A 24,010-nucleotide genomic window follows, 5' to 3' on the forward strand; every position below is an offset into this window, starting at 1 on the left:
TTGGCTGGTTAGGGGGAAGGGACCAAACAACGAGATCATCAGGCCCATCGGATAGGTGAAGGGTGGGGAAGTCGGCCATCCCCTTTTATAAGGAACCATCCCAGCATCTGCCTGAAGCGATTTAGGGAAATCATGGGAAACCTAGCCGATGGCCTGGCTGCTGTCGTTAACACCGGTTACTGTCAGGTCACCGAAGTTAAGCACTTTCGGGCTTGGCTAGTACTCGGATGGGTGACCATCTGGTCTGCCAAGCCCTGTGGGCAAGCGAGGCGCACTCAGCCCTTGTGAGGCAAACTGAGGAGCTACTCGTAAACTGATATACGGCCGGCAGAGCGAAGTGCTGACCATGTGCCCCTCCATATCCGCATCCAGTGACGCCTGTGGGCTGAGGATGGCACGGCGGCCGTTCGGTACCGTTGAGCCTTCTGAGGCCTGTTCGGAGAGTTTTTTTATGGAAAACCTAAATCAGAATGGCCAGACGCAGGCCTGAACTGTCGTCCTGCCGATTGGGAGACCAGTGTGCTAACCACTGTAAGGTGTTACTCAGTCTAATATGCTGGAAATATTTAAATAATGGCATAAATGGCTGGTCTTCTAGATTCAAAATTTTTCTACACGGCTCTCCCTCAAAGTGTTAAGTTTTGAGTGACAGTCAAACGTTCTGTGATTTAAGAAATTAATCACAGATTCTCACATGCGACGTAAGTCATCTTGCATAATAGGAAATTTACTTCGTAAATAATGCTTCTCAAACCACCATCCTCAATATTTTCCCATGACCTGTTATAAAAGTAAACTTTTGTGACATCATACTCATTGAAAGCAGTTTGTTGTTACAAAATATAACACAGTCTTCATCCTAAAGCCTTCAACACATTTTGCTGTTGGCAGACACTTGTGTGTGCACTTTGTTTTGTAGTAAATGGCACACTTTCTTTGCAACTAAAATTTCATTTTGGTGTTATTCTCTCATTTATGTTTTTTTTTCTGCAATATTATCCTGCTGTAGTGGGCCAAAGTAAAATTTTTGTTACGAATATCAGTTCTTACTCGTCAAAATTACAAAAATTTAACTGGAAACTAAAACAATGAAAAATTATCAGAAATCTTAAAGATTCCTGTGTTCTCCCCAGATTTCCCAGTTAGCCTGGGGTATATACACCCTGTGTCTATCCAGCAGCCTTGTTTCAACTTCAGTCTTTCACTGTAGCAGACATGATATGAAACTACATCCATACAGCTTCTCTGTGATAGCTATAAGGAACAGAAGTAATATTTATTCCTTGAGAAAAACTTTCAATACCCAATATTGCATAAATTAGTCTTTATTGTGGACAACCGGTTTTGACAGTTCTAACTGTCATCCTCTGGTCTTCAAAAAATGTTTGTTATGAAACATGTTCCACTGTTGCTTGTACCTTATGCCACACTGTCACTGCACTGCTTAAAATGCTGGACATTATACATAATTTAGTCAAAAATAAAACCATTTACAGTTAAAAAGCACCTTGTGCACACGAGCACGTTTGCATAAGTAGTGCTCGCGGAGGCTTGTTAATTCTTGAAGCACATGATATACAGCAAAATGCACATCTGTTTATGTTTGCAGAAATGTTCCACACATTGTGGATCCACACCTCAGCCAAAGTATGTGGTGCAACTACAGTTTAATGTATATTGTACATTTTAAGACATAACGAGCCTCTGCGAGTGCTATGTATGTGAACATGCTCGTGTGCACAAGCTGCTTTTTTAACTGTAAATGGTTTTGTTTTTGAAAAACCTATGTATAATGTGTTGGGTTTTATCCATAAGCTACAAATTCACAATGGCACGTGTTTCATCACAGAAATTTCTTAAGACCAGAAAACGACAGCTCCAACTGTTGAAATCGACTGTCAACAATACAGACTAACTTCTGTCATCTTTGCGAATGAAACCTTTTTCTCCCTCACGAAACACAGACTGTGTCATCCAAGTTCTCAACATGACAGAATTCAGTCAATATTCACATTACTGCAGTGAATACTCGACAGTCAATGTTTCAGAATACTTACAAATTGCACTTCTTTGACAAATGTCTGGACTGATGGAAGTGGTACAACTTCATCTCATTTGCCAGGTATCTGAAAGCGGAAAAAAAAGGTCAATCAATTATCTGTCCTCTTTTCTTTATTTCCTCTTTTTTTTTCTTTAAATTGGTTTTATTCGTACAGCCATCTTACAAACGGTTTTGTTGTTCTTTTTTTCCCCCTTTCTTTTTTTTAAAAAAAAAAAATCAACATTACACAATATTATAAGGGCATTTAGATATGAAGTTACAAATTCTCATACACAGTGTTCAATGGGTACAGTGGATAAGAATGACTGTTGTTATTGTCAAAAGTATGATCATATGGTGTATAAAGTGAAACTTGAGACTGGATTGAGGACTTTTTGTTAGGGAGAACATAGCGTATGATCTCGGATGGAGAGTCATCGTCAGATGTAAAGTAACTTCGGGTATGCCCCAGGGAAGTTTGTAGGGACCCTTGCTATATGTGTTGTACATTAATGACCTTTTAGACAATATTAATATAACAATGGAAATAATCAATTATTGATAATACAATGTAATGCCACTGGCTCTGAAAGCTTGCAAAAGTCAAATCCTTTTGTGCGTGTGTTCCCCTGCCACCGCTTGGTGAGTAGGCAATATTAATAGTAACATCAGACTTTTTGCAGATGCTGCAGTTACCTATGTTGGAGTACTGTCTGAAAGAAGCTGCATAAATATTCAGTGAGATCTTGACGAGATTTCAAAGAGGTGCAAAGATTGGAAACTTGCTTTAAAGGTTCAGAAGTGTAAAATTTTACACTTCACAAAATGAAAAAAAAATGTAGAATCCTACGACTATAACATCAGTGATTCACTGTTGGGAATCAGCCAGCTCATACAAATACCTGGGTGCAACACTTTGTACGGATATGAAATGGAATGATCACAAAGGTTCTGTCACAGCTAAAGCAGATGGCAGGATCCTGTGGAAGTTAATCAGTCTACAAAGGAGATTGCTTGCAAATCACTCGTGCAACTGGTTCTAGAATATTGATCAAGTGTGTGGGGCCCGTACCAGAAAGGACTAATGAGGGATAATGAATGTGTACAGAGAAGGGCAGCAGAAATGGTCACAGATTTGTTTGATCTATGGGAGTGTGTCACAGGAACTGAAATGGCAGACTCTTGAGGATATACATAAACTATCCCAAGAAAATCTATTAAGAATGCTTCAAGAACCAGCTTTAAATGATAACTCTAGGGATATACTACAACCCGCTATGTATTGCTCACACAGGGATCGTGAGGATAAGATTAGAATAATTACTGCGTGCACAGAGGCATTCAAACAGCCATTCTTCCCATGCTACTTATGTGAATGGAACAGGAAGAAGCCCCAATAACTGATACAATGGGACATGCCCTCTGTCATGCACCTCACAGTGGTATGCGGAGTGTAGATGTTGATGTAGATGTCGATGACAAATACGACACCCAGTAGTCTGATTGGCAGCATTTAATTGTTGAAATATTCTTCTTATATTGCATAGGTTTCTTCCATCTCATTTTACACTAAAAATCCTGAACTTACACGACTGAATATTTTAGTTGCTCTGATAAAGGCACTGGCATATCTAAGGCAAGGCTTATCATTCTCATAACAAGCCAGCTGATTACTCACCACTGCACAGTTATTTATTTATGCAAGTCCTCTATTGAACAAATTTTGAAATGTACAAGTACTGTCTACCAATTATAAAGCAACATATTTTACACGCTCAATGCACTGTAACATAAAACTTGACTATAAACAATATTTTTAGCTTCCTCTGTGGGAGAAGAATACATAAATTTTTGGGCAAATTTAATTTTACAGAAGCAACACGTTGCTGTCGGGGTCATCAATCTCGACACTGGTCTGATGGACATCTCCATGCTACTTTATCCTGTGCAAGCCTCTTCATCTCATACTAACTACTGCAGCCTACATCTTTCTGAACCTGCTTACTGTATTCCTCTCTTGGTCTCCCTCTACGATTTTTACCCACCACACTTTAGTGATCCCTTGATGTATCAGAATGAGTCCCCTCAACTGATCCCTTCTTTCAGTCAAATTGTGCCTTTCAGTCAAGTTGTGCCGCAAACTTCTTTTCTCCCCAACTCTGTCCAGTACCTCCTCATTAGTTACGCATCTAATCTTAAGCATTCATGTGTAGCACCACATTTCAAAAACTTCTATTCTTGTCTAAACTTTTTACAGTTCATTTTTCACTGCCCTACATGGCTACACTTGAGACAAATATTTTCAGAAAATATTTCCTAACACTTAAATCTGTATTCGATGTTAACAAATTTCTCTTTTTCAGAAAATGCAACAATGGAAAATCCAGGATGGAATGTAACAATATTATGAAAAGCAAAGTTGCTACTCACCATATATTAGATTTTTTTTTTTTTTTTTTTTTTTTTTTTTTTGCCTATTTGTGGCTCAGCATTTCCACTGTGTGGTGAGTAGCAACTTTCCTTTTCATAATCTTCTACAGAAAAGCTTTTCTTGCCATTGCCAGCCAACATTTTATATCCCCTCTACTATGACAGTCTTCAGTCATTTTTCTGCCCAAATAGCAAAACTTATCTACTACTTTCAGTGTCCTGCTTCCTAATCTAATTTTCTCACCATCACCTGATTTAATTTGACTACATTTAATTTCCTCACAATTGCCTGGTTTAATTTGATCATATTCCACTATCCTTGTTTTGCTTTTGTTGCTGTTCATTGTATATTCCACTCATTTCATTAAACTCCTCTTCCAAGTACTTTCCTGTTTCTGACAGAATTGCAATCTCATTGACAAAGTTCAAGGTCTTTACTTCTTCTCCTTGGACTTTAATTCCTACTCCTAATTTTTCTATGGTTTTCTTTACTGCTTGTTCAACGTACGGACTAAATAACATCAGGGGTAGGCTACAACATTGTCTCACTCCCTTCCCAACTACTCCTTCCCTTTGATGCCCCTAGACTTTTATAATTGCTCTCTGGTTTTCTGTACAAGTTGTAAATAGCCCTTTGCTCCCTGTATTTTATCACCACTACCTTCAGAATTTCAAAGGGAGTATTCCAGTCAACACTGTCTAAGTCTACAAATGCTATAAATGTATGTCTGACTTTCCTTAACCTATCTTCTAAGATAAGTTATAGGCCTCGTGTGTGCCTACATTTCTCCGAAATCCAAACTGATCCTCCGCGACGTTGGCTTCTGCCAGTTTCCCCATTCTACTGCAAATAATTCCTGTTAGTATTTTACAACTATTACTTATTAAATGATATTTTGATAATTTTCGCTCCTGTCAGCAGCTACATTCTTTGGAACTGCAATTATTACATTCTAATTGGAGTCTGAGGTTATTTCGCCTGTTGCATACATCTTGCACTCCAGATAGAGTTTTGTCAGGTGTGGCTCCCCCAAGGCTACCAGTAGTTGGATCTAATCTACTCCCAGGACCTTGTTTCGAATTAGGTCTTTCAGTGCTCTCGAATTTGGCTCCCCCAAGGCTACCAGTAGTTGGATCTCATCTACTCCCAGGACCTTGTTTCGAATTAGGTCTTTCAGTGCTCTGTCGAATTCTTCTCATAGTATAGTATCTCCCATCTCATCTGATCTACGTCATTTTCTATTTCTGTAATATTGCCTTCAAGTTCACCTCTCTTGTAGAGACCTTATACATACTCCTCCACCTTTCAGCTTTCCCTTCTTTGCTTACGACTGGTTTTCCATCTGAGGACACACCATATAGTTTTTCAAATAAACCAACTTCCCCACTTGATTATAGTTTCTTGTTTAACACAGACCCTGTATCAACTAGATGCAGTATAAATGTAGGTTTACCTGTGCCTCTTTGTGTTTAGGAAGATGAACAATTTCTCAGAAAATACCACAATAGAAAAAAAGAAAGAAAGAAAAAAGCTTCTACATTTCAACACTTCTAGAACATTCTCCATAACTGTAACTAAAAGTGCAATACATCAGCCCCCAAATACTAACAGACAATAATCAGGGTTGCCACAAATTTCCAAGATATTTCCCTGATTTCCGGACAAGTTTTAGCACTTTTCCATGACAAATTTTGAGATCTCAAAGGTAAGTTAAGACGTAAGTTGACAATCTGTCTTTGCAGCTGTGGTACAATAGTGCAAATGAGGAAATATTTTAAAAAGCTAGCAATCAGATGGGGTTTCCTGACGTGAGCAAAAATCTTAAGTACTAACATCAAACTCTTTTGTAATGAACTGTTTTTAGATGGAGAAACCAAGCCAAATGGTATGTGTGTTTCATTCAGACCACTGATATTATTTTACTTCAATAAAATGAAACACATATTGTGATAAAAATGCATATTTCCTTGGAGTTGCAAGACAGATTTAAAATACCTTCACTGATTTCAGAAATAACCTCAGGAAAAAGCTGGCCTCTTGAAAGAAGTGTGTAAGGTGGGAAAGAATTGTGTAAAGCAACACTGCAGGGGACCCCCAATGAAATATCGGTTCTACAATGTTCGTTATTGTCGGTTATTACCCACTGTGCTATATCTATTATTTTACAGGTATTCAGGGATTTTTCTTTCGAGAAATATACAAGCACAAACCGCCAGCAACTGGCATAATCTTTTTCTTCTTATTTTCCACGCTTTCTAACATATACAGTACTTTTAAGTGCCAAAATGAACTATAACAAATAAAATGTCTATAAAATGCCACACTGTACAACATACTTATGACGAGACAGTTGTAATTCCTGAAGTCCATCGCCCACGGCCTCTGGCCTGCCGGGGAACACCAGTCCTGGGCCCACGGATAAACCGTGAAAATCTGCTGCATTACGTCACACACAAACAGACCCTGCCTGCGGGCAGGTCGGTGAGACTAGATCCGACAGGCAGGGCCTGCACCTCAGTGGGAACCAAATGGCTTTAGGTCGGCAGGCCCGATCCACTACAGATACCCACAGGAGCAGCCTGCACTTTTGGCCCACCTCGGAAATCCCGCGCACGGCCAGCTCTTCACGAGCAACAGACAGCTAGTTGAAGAAACGAGACCCTGGTGATCAATCCCTGCAACAGGTAACTTGCTCAAATACTCTGATAATCAATAATAATGAGGATAGGTAGTACGGTAACTCACCATAAAGATGATTGCTGAGGCTCAGACAGACATGTAGAAAAAACAATCACACTCTCACAACTAAATGTTCATCCTAAGTATTTGTCACAAAATGAGAGTGCGCGCGCGCACGCACACACACACACACACACACCAACACACACACACACACACACACACACACAATCTCTCTCTCTCTCTCTCTCTCTCTCTCTCTCTCTCTCTCTCTCTCTCTCTCCCCCCACTCAGACACAACTCAGTCACACATAACCTCTGTCTCCGGCTACTGCATCTACAGTTTCTGAGAATCAGGCCCAAATAAACTATTACTCTTGCCTCCCTGGCTCTCATTGGCAGCTGCTAGGCTAGGGGCAAGAAGTGGTGGCAGCACTGACTGCAAGCTGAGGGGAGTGGTAGGAAGGGAAGAAGCAGTGGGAATGAGGAAGTAAGGAAGCGGCGCACACACTCGGCTGCTCCCAGCCGCGATGATGCACGACACCTCAGTAAACACCAACCATTCCATTTTCTGAGACAAAAACCAAATATTTCCAGTGTTTTTTTTTTTTTTCAGATTTCCCTCATGTGTTTGAAATTCCCTGATATTCCCTGATTTCCATAATCTGTGTCAACCCTGATAATATCGGAATTTTCAATGATGTTTACCCAGCCCCCCATTTGCGATCCTCCTAGTGATGGTCATAGTAGCCTCTACACCCATTCACAAACTCACAGCCTGTGAGTTCCCTCCGTGCTCTTAAAGCTCACTGAAAATCGAGTGCTGTTTGTCACATCCTTTTTAAAAACTTCAGAGAACACAGATAGCATAGGAATGGGTCTAAAATTCCCTACATTATCCTTTTCTCATAGAGCAGTTCACACAACTGGCCATTCGCAAAGCAAAAATTACAAATGTGGCTAATTACTGGGCTAACATATGTGCCACATCATTTACATATTCTGCTACACATCCCATTATAATCCACGAGAATCCTCAGTCTTCGGCAATTTAATTAGTGACTCGATCTCCCCATTGTCAGTACCACAGAGCTGTAATTCGTGTAGCAGTCATGGAAAGTCATTTTCTAAGAGTTGAATTACTCCCTACAGAAACTAAGTTTTAATTTAATTCAATAGCTGTTTTCAGAAAGTTACTCTGTAAGTGTAACAAAATAGCGAAGCTATCATAGTTGTGGCACTGCTGTCCACTGACCCTGTGTAATGTGTGTGAATTTTACTGAGAATTTTCCGAGAAGAGAAGAGGAAACTGATTTCGAAATTTAAGTGCCGAGACAAGTCATCCACCAAGAAACAGTTGCGGTTCTGCATTAATCCTGACAAGATTTGACTGTATGTTTATTGAACAAAAATTTGGAAATTGGTATGATAAAGATAAAGATAATATTTGAATAACACAGTTTGGAAATGGTAGGAGTAAACTTAGTAAAGACTTCTAGAAATTTTTGAGAACAATTCTCATGGAGAAACATCAGACTGGCTAACAGTACTTCAAGAATGGATAAAAAACTGTCTCAACCACAATAAAACATTTATTTAAAAGTGTTACCGGTTTCAGCCAGATTGTGACCATCTTCAGACCATTTATATGACGACGGTAGGCGGGGGTGCAGTGCTAAACGGGACAGGTGTTATGACTCCACAAAGTGAGTTTTTGACATTCATGGCGTAATAACACCAGCTCCATTCACTGCCACTACCTAGCATCGTGGTATAAATCTTTTGAAGATGGTCACATTGCAACCGAAACTGATAAACATTGTAAACAAATGTTTTATTGCAGTCGAAACTGTTTTTAATTCATTTTTAAAGTAAGAGTTTTGTATACTGTGTGTATTCCAGTGAAGTAATGATATAAAAAAATAAGAGAGTTTTATAACAATTAAGCATGAAATGAAAGGATGTTTCAATATTTGTAATTAATAATTTTCAATAGTCTATAATTTAAATGTTAAGCATAAATGACTTTTTGCAACCAAATGTGGTTGACCACAGTGGACTTCTGACTAGGGCAGTTTGCTCAGGTGACTTGCTGAGCCGAGAGCATGTGAGGTGTTTTGGGGTCTCTTGTCAGTGGACGCCAATCTGGTAATGTTGTTTAGGCAGCAAAATGCTACTCGTGCATGAGTGTTGAGTAAAGAATTTTGGAAGTTAATGTTTTAATGTTCAAACTGAAACATATCAGTGTTTCGTTCAGTGGTTCTGAGGTATCAGTAGATGGCATCCTTTTGTGCACGACTTAAATTTTTTTTTAGATTCACATATATAGTTTATCCAAAGACTGTAAGTCATTTGGCCTATTTCATTTGTTCTTGTTATAATATTGAACAAGTTCCAGCATCTTGATATCGTAAGATCTCATCTTTCATTTTATATTTGGTGTCAACGAATCCTGTGTCGAGGTGTTAGAGCTCGAAATCTGAAACATTGTAAATAAATCAAGTGTTTCAAAAGTCTTGTTTACATTCATCAGAATTGCCCTGATTCCAGCTGTTTAAATATATCACTCAATGTATTTTTTAAAAATTCACTGACTTCATTTCATTGGCTACTTGTTTAAAATTAAAATGTGCACTTAAGGACGTAACTGCAATGGTGGACAACCACTCCCCTCCGTAGATTAACTGTCTGCTACTCATTAGGTTGTTCAGTCACCCATTTGGTGGGGAAGTAAAGTTGGATCATTTGGTATGCACATGGGGTACTTATTAGTGCATGCTACTACTGCTTATGTTGCAACTTAAGCACTGTACATATACCTGACTTAACAGTAACAAAATCAGCAGATATGTAGATGGCACATTCATAACATATAATCAAATTGAAGAGCAAATAGAAATGTTGTTATGTAGATTCAACAGCTTTCATAAGAACAGCCATTTCACACAGAGAGAACACCAAAAAAATAACAATATAAACTTATTTCACATGACAATAACAAATACAAAGCAGACACTGAACATCAATGTGCACAGAAACCCACACAAACAATCACTGTCACTGCAAATCCCCCCACCACACACACACACACACACACACACACACACCAACACATGCAAAACAATCTGCATTCACTGCTTTCTTAAACAGAATACAGAAATTCCCAATTCGTGCTGGCGACAATGACCCACAAACACACACAATCAAATAGATTTCACAAAACAATGGCTATGATGAATATGAACTAGGTGCGCTATCACAACACATACCAGAAAACAAACTGACAGGGCCATCAGCCAACATACAAAAACCCAACTGTATAACTATACCACAATTCAGAGCCATTTTATACAAAACAGCCAACCTGTTCGAAAGCAGAGGTATCAGGATCACTTCTGCCAACAACAACTTAACTGGTTCATGACATCTCACAATCAACAGAAGAACTGAGCAAATTACAAACTTACAGAGCTATATGCAGTCATTGCAACTACTGTAATACTACAGTGATCAAATGGGCAGAAATTTTAAAACCCATTTTAAAGAACTTGTTGACTGTTTCAGACTTGATGAACCTAAGAAGTCAGCCACAGCAAAACACATGGACAAAACAGGCCACAGTGTTTGTTGCAACAGCATAATTTCTAAAAGAGCTGGAAAATGGCCATCTCGGAGGAAATGGATGAGTCATCCACATTAAAAGTTGAAAAACAAGATCGTAAATGAAACAGTGGAGTTTAAGAACCCACATTTCTTGACCAACTTCAATTCAATAGAAAACATATACACATTAAGATCATATACAAACCTAGGTCCCAGCAACATCTTTGAAATTCTTTAAAATAAAATTTTATAGTGTCATTTCTAAACTAAAATTGTCACAGTCTCCCATTCTGTAATATATGTTGTCGAGCAATATCAGTGATGTGACAGTATAATATGTAGAATGCATCGCAAGTGACTGCCAACAGCCAGGTAGACATACTGATAGGTAGATCAAAACACAGTTTGTTCTGACTGCCATGTTGGTTTGCTCCACAGTCAAGTTCTTTTGCGATATCGTGTTTCAAGTTACCTTCAGGAATTTGTCAACGATGGCTAACAAATTCATAGAAATGGAGGTTGCTGAACACATCGTAAGAAGACAGCCACTTCAGATGAACAAAGTGAGTTGTTATTTAAAATTTTTCCATGTGAACAGCAGACCAACAAACAAAGAGGCATCGCCTCTTATTAAGCTATCCTTCTGTTTCTCTGCAGGATGCCCACAGCAGCTGCCAAGACTACACACATAAACTTTTAACATCTACGCACCCTTGCGCTAAATATTTTTCTACTGCCACTGCAGCTCAATGATGATGCCCAACTTCAAAGTATGTTGCTAATTAAATAATTTCAGTAGTCAACACATTTTGTGACTGGTAGCAGTATTCCAAAAACCTTCTCATATTTAAGAAACACACAGTAGCAAAAAGCCTTGTTGCACATCATTTCCTGGCCACATACATGTCCTTGTCGTGTTCGCCATTGTGGGTGCTACACTAGGTTTCTGGTATTCTGGCGATGGGGGATACGGTTCTGCAGGGAGAGGGCTGAGATATCCATAACACTTCTACATGTACAAGCAGAGCGAGGGAAAAATGACTGTCCACATGCCTCCTTAAGGGTCCTAATTTCTCTTATCTTCGTGGTCCTTACATGAAATGTACATTTGTGGCAGTAGGATCAATCTGCAATCAGCTTCAGATGCTGGTCCTCTAAATATTCTCAACAGTGTTCCTCGAAAAGCGTGTCACCTTCCCTCCAGGGATTCCCATTTGAGTTCGAGTTCCCGAAACATCTCCATAATACTTGCAGGCTGATCGAACCTACTAGTAACAAATCTAGCAGCCCACACCTGCATTGCTCCAATGTATTCATTTAATTCTCCCTGGTGCACATCCCTGGCACTCTAGAATAGGTTACTCAAGAACAGGTCGCACTAGCACCCTATATGCTGTCGCCTTTACAGATGAACCACACTTCCCCAAAATTCTCTATATAAACTCGAGTCAAGCATTTGCCTTTCCTACTACAATCCTTACATGCTCATTCTATTTCAGATCACTTTGCAATGTTACACCTCGATATTTAAACAACATGACTGTCAAGCAATGCACTACTAATGCTATAATCAAACATTACAGGTTTGTTTTTCTTGCTCATTTACATTAACTCATATATTTCTACTTTTAGAGGTAGCTGCTTTTCATCACACCAACTAGAAATATAGTCTAAGTCATACTGTATCCTCCTACAGTCACTCAGTGATGATACTATCCCATACACTACAGCATCATCTGCTAACAGCCACAGATTGCTGCTCACCCTATCTCCCAGATCATTTTTGTATACAGAAAATAACATAGCTCCTATTACACTTCCCTGGGTCACTCCCGATGACACGCTCACCATCGAGAACAACATACTGTGTTCCGTTACTTATGAGCCTCTCATGAGAACCTATTCCATATGCTCGTATCTCCATTAACAGTCTGTAGTGAGGCACTGTGTCAAATGTTTTTTTAGAAATCTAGGAATATGGAATCTACACCCTGCCCTTCATCCACAGTTCAAAGAATATCATATGGGAAAAGGAAAAGCCAAGTTTCACATGACATATGAGTGATGCTTTCTAAAACTGTGCTGACCGAAGGACAGAAGCATTTCAGTATTCAAGAAATTTATTACATTTGAATTGAAAATACATTCAGGAACTCTGTAGCAAATCAATGTTAAAGATATTAGTATGTAATTTTGTGGATCGGTTCTTCAACCTTTCTTACATACAGGAGCCACTTACGCTTTTTTCCACTCACTTTAGACTTTGAGTTGGGCAGGAGATTCACGATAAATGCAAGCTAAGTACAGGACCAATGCCGTAGAGTACTCTTTGAAACCAACCTGTTGACACTTGTTTTCAGCTGTTTCCCTTGTTTCTCTATGCCAGACGTACACTACCGCTCATTTTCGAGACATCCTGCTATTTCATATTTACAACACAAATCGAACATTATTTCTCACAAAATATTATTATATTAACTTCCACATACATAATACAATCGCAATCATTATATTTTACTTTCATTAAAGTACCATCCTTTGGATTTAATGAATGTCTCACAAAGTTGAAGCATGTGGTCAATCAGATTTTGTAGGTATCGTGGATCTATATGATTCCACACATCCTTGACAATACTTCAGAGATATCCTTTGCTGGATATATTAACTTCCATGATATATCTGTACACTTCATCCCAGACTATTTCAATGGGATTACAATCAGGGCTTTGAGACAGCCATACCATATCATTCAGTACTTTCTGTTCTTCCTTTGATGAAATGCAGTTCTACAGTATGCTGACCAATGTTTTGGGTCATTATCCTGTTTTACAGTGAACCCCTTCCCTATTAAGTGCAATCCACTTCATATTGCCCGATACTGAAGTATGCGGTGGTACTGCTTCTGATCCATACACCCCTCCATTTTCACTATGTCACCAACTCTATCCCCAGTAAAACATCCCCAAACCATAATAGAACCTCCACCGTGTTTAACTGTAGGTAGAACACACTTCTGGGCTACCGTTTGCCCTACAAATTGGCGAACAAATATTATCCTTCTGGTTCCAAAAATCTCTAACTCTGATTCATCGGTGAATAACACCTTCATCCACTCTTCCAGTGTCCAACTATGGTGTTTTCTAGCCCATTCAAATCTCTTCTGTTTATCTATGGGCCTTAGAAGGGGTTTCCTTACTGTGACATATCCTTTCAACCCGATTTCAGTCAGTCTCCTTTTTACTATTGCAACAGATATTGTTGTCGTGTTCACTTCTACCAATTCTGCACGAATTTGGGGCGCTGTTTTGAATCTGTTTCTCTTACTGGTAATTCTGATATATTTATCTCACTTTTGGTTGTTTTATGAGGTCGTCCTGGTCATGGTATGTCCTTATTGCTACCTATTGTCTCCTGGCAGTGAAAGGTGTATTGCACTCCCCCTACAGACACACTACACTGTTTCACAATTTGGCGAATAGAGAAACCTGCTTGGCTAAGTGCTACAATACCAGCCAGTTTTTCTACGGACATCTCCACTCGTGAAGCCATACTAGCATACTTCAATGTCACGAAGGAACTGAAATGCAGGAACCACAGGTTACGTATCTTAGCCCCGCTTGTCATTCACTGCGGACATCACATCACTACAGGGAAAATGCAGGTCCACTAAATGCGGCGTTTGCCGCCAAATAGGTAAACAAACATATCAGATAGGTACATAATATTTATGTATACAACATTGTTTGTTGGATACTGTTGTATCTCTATGACCACAAACAAAAGTCATGACACGTGTACAACTGTTGTACTATTCCTTTGCTTAGTCAACCGTACCCACGGTATTAGACCTTATCTACAGAATCCAGATGTCATATATTGGGTGTACTGAAATTAATTAACAGTACTGTATCTGTTATTGTATCTTCCATATGAGGGTCCGTGCAGTGGTCAAACTATCTTCAGATGACTCTAAAACTGTCCTTATACAGGACCAGACAACTTCACCATCACACTCTAATTAAAACTCAATAGAGAAAATATTCTTATCAATGTCTCTTCGATATATACGTCCCACGAATTACTGAGCAGTACGTGTTGTTAGTAGGTGTCAATAACAGGCAATGGAAATGCCTGAATTCTGTTGCTTAAATCGATCGGGTGAAAGCAGTTCGGAATTCTTGAAACCGAGGAGTCGGCCAATAGCATTTGTAGGGTTTGCAGGAGGAGGCTAGTGCTGTCTGGGGTGGAGCTGGTGTTCCAAAGTATTCACCATCAACAGTTACCTTCAAATCCTGGAAAGACTACAACAATAGGAGGTGTATTTCTGAGTGTGGGTGTGAATTCTGTCCTGTCATTTTGCGAACACACATACACTACATATGCGCATGCCTTATATCACATAGCAGATCCATAAATTCCAACTGTTTTCATGGAAACTGAGTGTGGTATTTTTGTGCAACTTTTTCCTTTGTGACTCTAAACTGTTCACCATTTTTGTCTTTGTGTATATTTTTGACACAAGTTGGTATGAACCAGCTGGAGTTGGAGTCATAAGTGTATGCTATGTACACAATCCAGTCCCACTGTTGAATCTCAGATTTATTCCCGACTGTAGTTAGATATGGGGCTTTCTGGAGACTTCTCACATTGTTGGGAGGTGAAGGCTATTTTAAAATGAAGACTGAAAAAGCCATTATTCAACTGAGATTCAATCCCACACCTCTTGGTTTTTAGGCATGCACTTTACCATTAAACCACCAGGTCCAACATGTACTTGCATAGTTCACCTACAGATAGCATATATATATATATATATATATATATATATATATATATATATATATATATAACAGAGGGAAACATTCCACGTGGAAAAATATATCTAAAAAGAAAGATGATGAGACTTACCAAACAAAAGCACTGGCAGGTCGATAGACACACAAACAAACACAAATATACACACAAAATTCAAGCTTTCGCAACAAACTGTTGCCTCATCAGGAAAGAGGGAAGGAGAGGGAAAGACGAAAGGATGTGGGTTTTAAGGGAGAGGGTAAGGAGTCATTCCAATCCTGGGAGCGGAAAGACTTACCTTAGGGGGAAAAAAGGACAGGTATACAGTGTATACCTGTATACAGTGTATACCTGTCCTTTTTTCCCCCTAAGGTAAGTCTTTCCGCTCCCAGGATTGGAATGACTCCTTACCCTCTCCCTTAAAACCCACATCCTTTCGTCTTTCCCTCTCCTTCCCTCTTTCCTGATGAGGCAACAGTTTGTTGCGAAAGCTTGAATTTTGTGTGTATATTTGTGTTTGTTTGTGTGTCTATCGACCTGCCAGCGCTTTTGTTTGGTAAGTCTCATCATCTTTCTTTATATATATATATATATATATATATAAATGTGTCATATATGGTGATATCTTTTGATTGCAATTAATTAGAAACTTAAATTATTTACACAGTCAAGGAACCATAGAGCTTAGTACTTGACATAACTTTCATTGTCATACCTATACCTGCTCCTGAGGAAAAGGTGTCTTGACAGGCAGGCGAACAGCATACTGAGGCCAATAAATAGCAAAAAAATATTGCTTTATGTGACATAGTAAGAACTCAACAGTTTCTGGATTTTATTCCTTTACTTGTACTGTGAAACCGTGCTTCTTGCCAAATTTTACTATTGTACGTCAATGTAAAGCACGCTATAGGATTTGACGAGTGGATTTGTGGGTGTCAAATATGCGAAATAAGTGGCCATACTGCACTGACTTCGAGAAGCTTAAATATTTTACATTGCCAAGGAACCATAGTAGCTGACAAAAAATTTCAACTTGGCACACTTGATACCTGTACCCATTCCCGGAAAAAAGGAGTCTCAACAGATGGACCAATGTTGGGGCCACTCCTGTTCCTTATTTATATAAATGATATGCCCTCTAGTATTACGGGTAACTGGAATTGTAAACCCTGACCTTGGTCAGACACTTAATCATTGATCAGATAATCAAACAAATATAAGGAGTCTTCTATTAAAAGAATCCACTGGTTTGGACAGTCACGTAGAGATTATCCAGGCGAAGACACCATTCGGATATGGTGGGGTGTCACGTTGAGTACAAAGGCAAGTCTGAGCACCTAGCGATGCACTGAATGAACAAACAAGCAACATATTCCACATAAGAAGGTGCTAAAATTAATTCTTTAAGGAAAGTTGGTAAATTGAAACATTTAACAGATGTCTTAGATCAACAGAACATAGTTATCACGGCCCTTCAAGAGTTAACCGGGACACTATTGAATCAGGGGGATATCGAATTTATAAGGGACCACCAGGAGAAAGGGTAATAGAAAATCTTCCCCAATTTGGTGTGGGTTTCTTGGTACACAATAGAATATTTGATTCCATTGACGATCTTTCATCCAATTCCTCAAGAATGGCATTATTAAGGTGGAAAACAAAAGATACACACTGATAAATATTCATGCTCCAACTAATGTTGAAAATAGAACTGACAAGGATGGAACAGAAAAATTCTGGGATGAACTTGATCAACTAGTAAGGACCATACTAGAAACTAACATTAAAATTCTGCTTGGAGACTGTAATGCGAAGACAAGACGAGAGAAGGAATTTCGAGGTGTGGTGGGGCGATGGCCAGCTCATAAACTTATGAACAGGAATGAGGAACGGTTAATTGAATTTTATACTACAAATGGATTGCTGTTTAAGACAACAAGGTTTAAGAGAAGATCACATAAGTTAATGACATGGAAATGTCCTAACGTCAAGCTAGTAGAGTTCCAGATAGATGTGGCCATGGATCAGAAATACCATAAGGAAGTCTATTATAAGTGCTGCGTGGCGTTGATGTTTATTCAGACCACCACATTTCTAAAATTAAAATCTAACTGAAACCTAAAAGAAAAAGCAAACCTCAAAAGTTAGATACAATGAGAACATATGATCCTAGTTATAATATTAATAATCAAATATATTACGAGAGATCAAGAATACCTTTAAGTGACAATCTAGAAGCCACTGTCAATTGATTAAAAGCCTTAGCTGAAGAAGTAGCTCCTGTATGGAAACGCAAGAAACATGCTTGGTGGAATGAGGAATGCGATGTAGTGATTCAATGTAAACATAAGACCTGGTTAAATTACCAACAAAAGAGAACTGAAAGCTCCAGGGAGGAATTATTAAATGCTAGATGATCAACTGCCAAAGAAATCAGTTGGGTCAAAAGGCAATTCCATAAGGAATCGCTAAAAATCTATTGAGGATGCTTTCAATCACCACAAAACCAGACATTACTAACAGACATTCAAACAGTACCAGTCGAAATACACTCCACCTACTCTTATGATGAAGGATACAAACAGAAAGGTAGCACACAACAATAATGACAATTCAATGATATTGGCTAAATATTTCAAACAGTTACTAAATAGTGTGGAACCTGAACATCATTTTGAATCTGACCCCTATCCAAGAAACAAAACACATTTAGAAAGACTTATACCACCACTTTCAGATGAAGTACAAGCAGCGATTAACTCACTTCGGAATTATAAAGCAGCAGGTGAGAACCAACTAGTGGCAGAACTTTGGAAATATGCAAATGAACAAATTATTCTGAACTTACACAAATGTCTTTCTGACATTTGGAATACTGAGAATTTACCAGAGGAATGGAATGTTGCGATAATCCATTCACTACACAAAAAAGGAGATAGATTGGATCCAAATAATTATAGGGGTATATCCCGGCTGGATATTACTTATAAAATTTCTTCCAAGGTTCGGTATTTCAGAATTCATGAACAGCTTGATGGTGAACTAGGCGAATATCAAGGAGGCTTTCGTCCAGGACGAAGCTGTCCTGATCAAATTATTAGTCTCATATGGATAATGAAACATCGAAGGGTCAGGGACAAGAAACTAGTGATCACATTTGTCGATTTTAAAAAGGCCTACGATAGTATCCATCGTGAATCTCTACTGTCAATTCTTAAAGAATTTGGTTTACATCAGAAACGTGTCAACCTCGTTGCAGTCACCCTTCAAAATACTAAAGCTAGAGTAAGGTTCAGAAATGAATTCTCTAAACCTTTTGAGATCAATACTGGCCTATGAAAAGGCAATGGATTGTCTCCATTATTGTTCTATTGGGTGCTGGAGAAAATCATGTGTAAATGGAACAAGATGTGCCCACCACCTGTTAAGACTGGATGAAAGATTCGACTTACTGCCTTGCATTTGCATATGATTTGGCGCTATTAGCAAACAATATTAATGAAGCAAAGGTTCAGACAGAACAAATAGAACGACTAGCGGCAAAGATCGGATTACAAATTTCATTTGAGAAAACAGAAATGATGCCCAGCTTTCTCGGTTGACACATCCCATATCATGCTCCATAATGATCAAAAAATTAAAATAAAGTTTAATAACTTGGTGAGATTATTACCTGGAATGTTAATGAAAGAGCATCAGTAGATAGTAGAACATAAGAACTTCAGTGAGTGCAGAGAACAATGTGGCCAACCTACAAAAAAAAAAATCTCTCTCAATAAATGCTATATTTCGACGTTACTCCTCCGTCGTTAAACTGGAAGCGACATATGCAAGTGAAACACTATTCCAACTAAATACTCAAGCAACAACTGACAAATTGCAGAAAGTTGAGATAAGAATACTCCTAATAATTATCAGTAAGAAACATCAAGTTAATGGGCAGAGGAGACTTTTGCCAAATTCAGTAGTGTATAAAGAAAGTGAATCCATTTTTTATAAAATGCAGAAAATAAGGATTGCATTTTTCGGCCACATATCTCACCTTCCAAATACTAGAATCCTGAAGCAACTTTTAGACTACTTCTGGAACAGTAAAACCAAAATCATCTGGTTTAAAGAAGTACAAAGTGATCTGGATGAACTGAACATCACCACACACCAAATTCAACAAAGTGAAGAGAAACTGCTTCTGGAGAACAAATACACACGGCTGAGATTCAAACCATCAGTATGGAAGAAATATGTCATATCTGCAGAAGAACGAGCAGACAGATCACTGCGAATGAAGAAGTTTTGGAAAACGAAGAAATTGCTGACTGCTAAGACCTAAATTTAATCATTGTAGACTCTGTTGTATTATGTTTGATTTTAGTGCTGCAATGTGGGCATAAACTATGTAAATAAATAAATAATTACGGGTAACTCTAAAATATTTCTGTTCCTGATAACACTAGCTTGGTAGTGAAGGATGTTGCGCACAACACTGGCTTGGTTTCAAATAGTGCAGTTCACGACATAAGTTCGTCGCCTGTAGCAAATAAACTAACGCTAAATCACAGTAAGACTCAGTTTTAACAGTTTCTAACACAATTCCACAAAACCTGACATTTTAGTTTCACAGAATAGGTGTATGATTAGTGAAACTGAACAGTTCAGATTTCTAGGTGTTCAGATAGATAGTAAACTGTTGATGTAAAGCGCACGCTCAGGATCTTGTTCGAAGACTTAATGTTGCCATTTTTACGATTCGAATGCAATCTGAATTGAGTGATCGCCCGGCATGAAAATTAGTCTACTCTGCTTATTTTTATTCACTTATGTCATTTGGTATTATGTTTTTGGGGTAACTATTCCCATTCTAAAAGGATAGTTTTGGCCCAGAAACAGGTGGTTCGGGCAATAAGTCGTGTAAGTTAACCTCTTGTAGACCCTTGTTCACAGGTCTGGGTATTTTGACATTAGCCTCTCAATATATATATTCCTTACTGTCATTTCTTGTTAACAATATTAGCTTATTTTCAAGAATAAGCAGCTTTCACTCAGTTAATACTCGGCAGAAATCAAACCCGCATTTGGATTGGACTCCGTTAACTCTTGTGCACAAAGGTGTGAAGTATACTGCTGCAACCATTTTCAAGAAGTTACCACTAGAATTCAAAAATCTAGCAGTAATCCATGCGCTTTCAAATCTAAACTAAAGAGTTTCCTCATGGGTCACTCCTCCTATTCTGTTGAGGAGTTTCTTAAAAATTAAGCTGATTCTTACGTTATATTGCTGACTGGGTTTACTGAAACTTATGGTTTGACGTTTTTCAGGCTTATACACATTTTATTTTTATCTGTTATTACTTTTATGTTGTAATGTCATGTACTGACACATTCCAGGACCTTGGAGATTTGCTCCTCAATTTGATTTTACAGAACTTGATGCGTAAATAAATAAAATAAAAATGGCCGCACGGGTAGGCAGACAAACGGATGGATAACATACTGATCCTGTATGGGTTCCATTTTTATCAGCTGAGATACGGAACTCTAAAAATGAGGAATTGTGCAGTTTATTAATAATGTAAGGCACATAGGCCCACATTTTGCATGTATTGTTACATATTAGTACACATATTTTGTTTGTGTTGTATTATTGTTTATTTGAGGTATTCCTTGGGCGACATGTGGCATTAGAAATTTGTCAGCAAATGCCTTTATGTCACACCAAGTACACGACAGAGCTTCCAACTCTACATGGATGTCTTAAGGAGCGCCTCAGAGTAAGAGATATCTGACACTGTCAATGAAAGCTACAAGCAAAAATGCTTCTGTAAAAACTTGTACAGAAAAGCTGACAGTGAGTACTAAAAGTTGCTCTGATGTATATACAGAGGTAGCATATAACAAGGTACTCTGTTATCTAATTCTGTCGATAACTATTTCCCAGTATGAAGGAGTAAATAATAATGATAAATAATAGTAAAGAATATAGTGAAAAGGAAAATACTTTAAGAGTAACAAAATTTTAATGGATTTTACATACAGCAGACTCTCTCACATGGCAGTCCTGGAGTGTAACATGAATCTGGAATGGAAGAAATTTGGTTTGACAGTTGAAATAGAAAATAATTACTGACAACTTGCTACACATATTTGTAATCAAAATTTACTATATTTTTGTCATCACATGCCTTGGAGTTAGATATCTGGACTGTATTGAAACTTATAATACATGAGGAGGCTAAGTATTTGCATCAAGAAATTACTACAGGAATTTATTACCCTTTTCTGTTTGGACTTTGATCATGTAGCAAATTTATCAAGACTGAAGATTATTTTATTACACCACTGGCCATTAAAATTGCTACATCACGAAGATGACGTGCTACAGGCGCAAAATTTAATCAACTGGAAGAAGATGCTGTGATACGCAAATGATTAGCTATTCAGAGCATTCACACAAGGTTGACGATGGTGGCGACACCTACGACGTGCTGACATGAGGAAAGTTGCCAACCGATTTCTCATACACAAACAGCAGTTGACCGGTGTTGCCTGGTAAAACATTGTTGTGGTGCCTCGTGTAAGGAGGAGAATTATGTACCATCACGTTTCCGACTTTGATAAAGGTCGGATTGTAGCCTATCGCGATTGCGGTTTATCGTAACACGACACTGCTGCTCGCGTTGGTCGAGATCCAATTACTGTTAGCAGAATATGGAATCGGTGGGTTCAGGAGGGTAATACGGAATGCCGTGCTGGATCCCAACGGCCTCGTATCACTAGCAGTCGACATGACAGGCATCTTATCCGCATGGCTGTAGCGGATCGTACAGCCACGTCTCAATCCCCAAGTCAACAGGTGGTGATTTTTGCAAGACAACAACCATCTGCACAAACAGTTCGACGCAGCAGCATGGACTATCAGCTCGGAGACCACAGCTCCGGTTACCCTTGACGCTGCATCACAGACTGGAGCGCCTGTGATGGTGTACTCAATGACGAACCTGGGTGCACGAATGGCAAAACGTCGTTTTTTCGGATGCATCCAGGTTCTGTTTACAGCATCATGATGGTCACGTCCGTGTTTGGCGACATCACAGTGAACACACATTGGAAGCGTGTATTCGTCATTGCCATACTGGCGTATCACCCGGCATGATGGTATAGGGTGCCATTGGTTACAAGTCTTGTTCACACTGACGGCACTTTGAACAGTGGACGTCACATTTCAGATGTGTTACGACCCGTGGCTCTACCCTTCATTCGATCCCTGCGAATCGCTACATTTCAGCAGGATAATGCACGACCGCATGTTGCAGGTCCTGTACGGGCCTTTCTGGATACAGAAAATGTTCGACTGCTGCCCTGGCCAGCACATTCTCCAGATCTCTCACCAACTGAAAACGTCTGGTCAATGTTGGCCGAGCAACTGGCTCGTCACAATGCGCCAGTCACTACTCTTAATGAATTGTGGTATCGTGTTGAAGCTGCATGGGCAGCTGTACCTGTACAAGCCATCCATGCTCTGTTTGACTCGATGCCCAGGCGTATCAAGGCCGTTATTACGGCCAGAGGTGGTTGTTCTGGGTACTGATTTCTCAGGATCTATGCACCCAAATTGCGTGAAAATGTAATCACGTCAGTTCTAGTATAATATATTTGTACAATGAATACCCATTTATCATCTTCATTTCTTCTTGGTGTAGCAATTTTAATGGCCAGTAGTGTACATGTGGAAGACAAATAAGGAATAAAATAACATCACTGTTTGTGGGAGCACCTTCCTACAAAGAGCAAGGGTAAGCTATTATCATGGAAAACCTGACAGTCTTATCAACTGACCAACACATAGTTCCAAAATTCAGGGTATCTGAGTAACTACTGGCTCTTCAGACTAGGTTAAGGCACTTGGCAGATAAAACATCTGGCACTGCAATGATTTAAGATTATATTTATTTTGGAAGTTTCATAGATGACAATACATTTGTCTCATTAACTGTAAGAGTCTGCTACAAGATGAGAAGTAGTTAGATTATCACAATGGGAACAAGATGAGTAACTGGTAGAAAGTTAAGGAGAAGTATTTTAGGCATATACGAACAGACATACAAGATGTAATTGGTATAAGCTGCCAAAAAAAAAAAAAAAAAATCATGTTAGTAAATCACAACCAAATGATTTAAAACATCTAGTAAAATGTTTGTCCATTTCCTACAAATGTTCCAGGAAAAAAAAAAAAAAAGGAGTTCGACTCGGGACAATGTTTTTGGAAAAGTTGACACTGGACAGCACACACGGATTAGATGTGACTTGTGGAAACATTATGCATAGTAGACTGGAAGAATCCATTAAAGAGAATCAAAAGCTAAGGGAGCCTGTCCCACGCGTCCTCCAACACAGGTACGCTTATGTAAGCAATCGGTTCGCATTATTTACTGCTGCGCAGGGGCGGTGGCAAGGGGTTAGCT

The 24,010-nt window shown here is 38.9% G+C and overlaps 1 long non-coding RNA gene across 1 annotated transcript in view; it reads right to left on the reverse strand.

Annotated features, from left to right (window-relative positions):
- Nucleotides 1-24,010, reverse strand: part of LOC126213375 (uncharacterized) — a 68,973-nt gene that overhangs the window by 35,024 nt on the left and 9,939 nt on the right. Inside the window, exons 2-3 of the long non-coding RNA XR_007541154.1 lie at nt 6,809-7,147; nt 2,058-2,126 (exon numbers count right to left, since the gene is read on the reverse strand). This is a non-coding gene — a long non-coding RNA (uncharacterized LOC126213375). The remainder of the gene's footprint in view (nt 1-2,057; nt 2,127-6,808; nt 7,148-24,010) is intronic.

Source organism: Schistocerca nitens, chromosome 11, assembly GCF_023898315.1.
Source record: "Schistocerca nitens isolate TAMUIC-IGC-003100 chromosome 11, iqSchNite1.1, whole genome shotgun sequence".
NCBI classification, from domain to species: Eukaryota; Metazoa; Arthropoda; class Insecta; order Orthoptera; family Acrididae; genus Schistocerca; species Schistocerca nitens.